The following is a 5,876-nucleotide window of genomic DNA, read 5'->3' on the forward strand; positions in this document are numbered from 1 at the left end:
TGTATTTAATTGCCGAATTCTTCAAAAATTATGAAACTCGTATTTCTTTAAGTTTGGAATATTCCGAAAATTTCAAAATTATTTTGGGGATTTTTTAGATTAATTTCACCCGCGCGTTGATTCGTTTATTTGTTAAAAGCGGGTATAAATTACGTTTCAAAAATTGTTTTAAAATTTTGAAATTATTTTGGGTCTAACACAGAGTATTTCGACCCTGTAGGTTCTAGTCGGGAAACCGAAAGTGGATGTTGGACTAAAGATAACCTAGTGGTCAGTCGACGAGCTCAGCAGAGTTTCAACGGAAAAACCTGAGTGTGTCGAAGTCGAATTCAAAGTGATCTGATGGTAGGACGTTAAAGCCTGAGTGACAGAGTCGGCTCAGAGTTGATCTGTAATAGTTGTAAAGCCCTGTAAGGCAAGTACTCCTAAACCTTTTTTGAGATATAATGCAAATGTTTCTAAATTCTCTCGTGAAACATTGTTAAGTATTCAAAATAGCTATATTTTATATTGCAAGTACTTTGAATCATTCAACCTTGAACCTGAGCCACATCATTTGATCTTTGAGCCGTAAGCCTTATTCTTTGTAAACCATCCCCTGTTGATTCCCAGATACTAAACCACACAAATATGATACTACTCTCCAAATATATAACCACCAAACAACAAACACTGGAACAGAATTGTTTGAACATCCAGAAACCTTTATATTCAACCATACCTTGTGACATCAAATAACTAAACCTTGTAAAATCATTGTTCATCTAATACCCGATTCTCATACAGGCTGAAGGTAATTTCTTATACATACTTCGATACCCCCTTGTGATACTCATGAAATGCATTATGCCTTTATAAAAATGTTTCATAACTGTGGATTATGATCTTGTTTTATTAAATAATATTGTTTATCATATTGAATTGCTTTAGAATTGGATAGTTTTCTTTATGTGGACCAGATTCGTGGTCAGATCAGATTTGTGGTCGAGTTAGGCCAATGTGTGCCTTGGATCCAGTTTATAGAGCAGAGATGTGTGCTTTGCTCGGGGTTAGGGCGTGACTTATCAGCAGCCTAACCTTGGTTTTAAAAATTTAAATTGAATATCCAATTCTAATGATTGTTTAACAAGAAACTTGATTCCTCTGAATCATCTCGTTTGATCATTTGAATGACCTCAGTTATTGTTATTGTGACTTGCTGAGCTAGTTAGCCCACTCTTGCGAATCTTTTTATATATTTTACAGTTAAAAATGATATGGATGATATTGAAGTTCCTCAGCCCAAAGTGCGGGCTAGGATTCCAGTTTGAGTTGGATCGAGCTAGCAGGAGCTTACTACGGTAGTGAGATAGTAAGATTGTAAGGATAATTTCATTAGCAGTTGTAAGTTCAATTAGTTGGGATTTGGTACGTTGTAATAAAAGTTAAGGTTGTGGCTTGTTTTCATACTTTAACCTGTCGCGATCCATGGTTGTATAAAGCAGGGTCATTACAAATAATATTTCTTATACTGGTTTATATTTTGTGTATGTGTAGTGGACCCCAAACTTCTGAACCGGGTTTGGAGGGCGCCACACAAGGTCTTGATAGAAACAGCTTGACTCTTGCACATAAGCTTCAACTCCTCAAATATAGAATTTTCATTTGCTTGTTGCAGCTGGAGTTGCTCTCTAGGTGCATACTGTGGTTGCTGAAAACCAGGGGGTTGTACTAGCTTAGCTGGGTACTGCTGATAAGGCTGTTGAACCGCATTATGAGCATTGCTCCAACTAAAATTAGGATGATTGCGGTTGTTAGGATGATAAGTGGCTGGAACTGGTTGCTGCGATCGCTAGAAGTTGCTCACGAACTGAGCTGATTCACTAGAAATTGCGCATTGATCAGTCTTATGGGCTCCAGCACAAAGTTCACAAACACTAGCGATTTAATTTACTCCATAATTAGCCAAAGTGTCCACCTTCATCGTCAAAGCCTTAAGTTGGGCAGCGATAGCAGTTGCTGCATGCAACTCCAGAATTCCTGCGACTTTCCCCTGAGTCACTCTGGGAAGGATTCTGGTACTCATTAGCAGCCATCAGTTCAATAAGTTCATAAGTTTCATCGTAGCTCTTAGCCCACAAGGCTCCTCCTGATGCTGCATCAAGCATGGGTCTAGAAGTAGCACACAATCCATTGTAGAAACAATTAATAATCATCCAATCAGGCATACCATGGTGTGGGCACTTCCTTAGTATCTCCTTATATCGATCCCAAGCCTCACACAAAGATTCCCTAGTTTGCTGAGCAAACTGGGTAAGAGCATTTCTGATTGCAGCAGTCTTCGCCATGGGGAAGAATTTAGGGAGAAACTTTTACGCGAGATCCTCCCGAGTGGTGATAGAACTTGCTGGTAGAGAGTGTAACTAGCACTTAACCTTGTCCCTCAGAGAGAGGGAAAAGGCGTAGCTTGATAGCATCTTCAGTCACATCATTAAATTTGAAAGTGTCGCAGATCTCGATAAAATCCCTGATGTGCATGTTGGGGACTTCAGTAGGAGAACCCCCAAACTGAACTGAGTTCTGTATCATCTGAATCGTGCTTGACTTGATCTCAAAAGTGTTAGCCCTGATGGTCAGTCTGATGATGCTTGACTGAATGTCATTAATCTTAGGCTGAGAATAGTACATCAAAGCCTTCGTATTTTCAGCTTGATCTCCCATCGCTACTACAACTGGTTCTTTGACTTTCTCTTCTTCTTCTACCTTCTTTTCTTCCTTACAAACTTCCTTACGAACTACCACAACTTCTTCCTCGGTTTATCCAATGTTCTCTTACGAGTACGCGAACGCGTATGCATGCAACCTCGCTAGAGTACCTAAAATAAGACAAGGAAATATAAGGGACAAGGTCCGAGTCAATGAACTTTAACGACCACTGATGGAAAGCACATAAACTATCAATTAACACTGCAGTCCCCGGCAGCAGCGCCAAAAACTTGTTAGTCGCTAAACACGCGCTAATAATACACGCAAGTATACGAGTTTGCAAGTAGTATAGAATCTTTTCTCATTTGTTCCCACAGAGACTGTATTGGTTAACTAATTAATTCACGCACTTAAGCAACAATGTATGCTTATTATTCAATGCTATGATGATGACAAATTGAAGTTGTTTATAACTAAGAATTAACTAATGATTATAAATACGATAATAAGATTGATTGAATTAATATATATGACAAACTTGGGATTCTAACTTCATTAAATATTTCATTCAATAGCCTTATTGTTCATAACTTTAGCATGCAATGGTGATGACACTAATCAGACAACACGAAATTGATAAATGCCAACTTTTGTTGCACAAGTACCATACTACCAGACATCCACAAAAGAGATAGACGTTGAATAGACACCAATTATATTGAGACCCTATATATGTATAGAATTTTACAACATAACGGTTCAAGCACAAGTTATCTATCTTGATTACACAAGGCAAGTAAGATGGTTAAAATTACCTACGAATCATGCATATCGAATACATGAACCTTTGCTAGCATGGCAAGTTCTAAATCCTTAAATTCACTTTCATTTCATTAAGAATTAACACACTATCTTATAAGTTTGCGATGCTCATAAGACGAATACGCACAACCACTACTAGGATATCAATAAATCACCAAATACTAAGGCATCAAACAATTTAACTAAAGAAATCCATAAATAAATCCGCTAGAACCCCATAATAACGATTAGCCCATAATCGGACTCATCATCAACGTGGGTTCAGATGAAAGCATGGTATATAAAATGTAGTCTTTATAACGAATAAATAAAACCAAGTACAAAATAAGATTAAGGTTCACAAATAAGAAAACTAGCATCCAAATACAACTTAAAACAAAGGTTCACAAGTAAATACAAGATCTTATTCGTCTTCGTTGAATCGTGCTAAATCGGTCTTCTTACACTCTCCTTGATATGTCTCTGGCTTGATTACTTATTAAAAAATGACCTAGAGTTGTTTATATAGCAGCCCCATGCAGCATAGAAGTATCCCAATTCGAATTAGAATAAAATCAGAATTCTGCATCCCGACACGGCGCGGCCGCACGCTTGATCAGCGCGGACGCGCTTGCATTCTAAACTTTGGCGCGGCCGTGCGCTTGATCAGCGCGAGCGCATTGGGCTTCTGCCAAGACTGACTTCTTCTTTTTCTTGCATCTTCGAGCCGGCTTTCAACGAGCTTTTATTCCACCTTGACACCAAATTAGCACCAAAATAATGTTAATGTACCTGATTACCGAGATAATGCCTGAAATGTAAAAACACTTGAAAACATGTTAAAACACTTAATAACTTGAGTACAAAGGCATCAATTCAAAGCTTATTAGAGCATTATAAAGTGTCATAAATGCCACTCAACATCTTGGCACGCCTTCTAGCTAGGAGCTTCCAAACCTTTTAAGTAAGCGCTGTACACATATCATATATAATTCAGTTCGAGGTCCTCGGGCCTGAAACCCTCCATTGACTTAATTTACTACCAACTCTGAGTCGCTCTGAGCTATTAAATTCATGACCTCTACTTCCAAAGATATCTTTAGGCCATTGATTAGTTCTTCATACTCAGCATCATTGTTGGTGACATAAAACTTGAAGTGAATGGCACTCATCAGATGATGTCCTTCTAGGGTAACTAAAATAATTCTGACTCCTGCTCCGTTATTATTCACAGCCCCATCAACATGCAAGACCCACCAAGGGTGTGGGAACTCTTCTTGTAACGCCCTCCAGGCCCGGGGTATAAGTCTGGGGGTTACTAGCTAATCACCAAACCTATACAATCTAATTAACAAATAATAAAGAAATGATTCTAAACCCCTTTAACAATAACCATGACCTTTTTAGGTTGAAGTATGAAAACAAGAAATACTAACTACTTCATTACAAACCAAATTCAAAATCTTACAAACTCTCTTTTTTACAAACCATTGTCTAACCAGTTTTAAACTAATTTCATCTTTTATTTAAACACACACTAACTATCTACACTCCACCTGTTCGGGCAACTCAAAGCTTTCTTCCTGGATTGGGATCAACACCTTGGGTATGAGAGGATCCAGAGGCTTGACCCGCTTCTTTACCACTCGAGTCCTGATGGGTTTCATATTCCTTCTTAACTGAAAACAATAAGGTGAATAACAACAAAAAGGGTGAGCCAAAAATTGCTCAACAAGTCCGCGAAATATAAACAGTGTTAAAGAAATTTAAATGAATCGGTAACCCGGTATATCTGCAAAGATATAACCCCGCGAGAATAGAAAGAAGGCCATTGCTGGCGAGTATAAACGAACTAACTGGACACAAGTTCCCATCTATACCCTGCTGATCAGCCAGGATACAGTGCAGATCTATATCCCACTATATAGATCCCGTCGGGCACCCAGGCACTACGGCCCATCTCAAGGATCCGGTTATGTCCCGGTCCTTAGGATTATATAAACTTAATCCCCAAAGTATCATTATCCAGTCCATGGAATAGCAATCAGAACAATCTGTATGCTTTGACATATTCTAATCACCAAAATATATCAATAATTGTGAGTAACAATTGGAATATGAACAATGAATTCAAATGAAAAGGATAAATCAAGACTCAAAATGAAATATGAACAAGATAATCAAAAGAGTACAAGCGTGATAAGAATCTGAAGAAGTATCACTATTCTGAAAGTAGAATAGGTGAAAAACTTGCCTTCTGCGCGACTCACTGCAATTAAGTCACCTTCGTCTATCACCGACTCAACCTGCCTTGCTGGCTTCGCTTCTGTTAGAAAAATAGACTGGTTTAGTCATTTCGTACTTCAATTGCTTCTTAAATCGACTTCACA

At 38.3% G+C, this 5,876-nt stretch overlaps 1 non-coding gene across 1 annotated transcript; it reads left to right on the forward strand.

Annotated features, from left to right (window-relative positions):
- Positions 1-2,205: 2,205 nt before the first annotated feature.
- On the forward strand, positions 2,206-2,312 carry LOC141680805 (small nucleolar RNA R71). Its single transcript, XR_012558421.1, has one exon. It is a non-coding gene; the product is annotated as a small nucleolar RNA R71 (small nucleolar RNA).
- The last annotated feature ends 3,564 nt before the right edge of the window (positions 2,313-5,876 follow it).

The sequence above is a fragment of the Apium graveolens genome, chromosome 1 (assembly GCF_009905375.1).
Source record: "Apium graveolens cultivar Ventura chromosome 1, ASM990537v1, whole genome shotgun sequence".
In the NCBI taxonomy this organism is placed as follows: Eukaryota; Viridiplantae; Streptophyta; class Magnoliopsida; order Apiales; family Apiaceae; genus Apium; species Apium graveolens.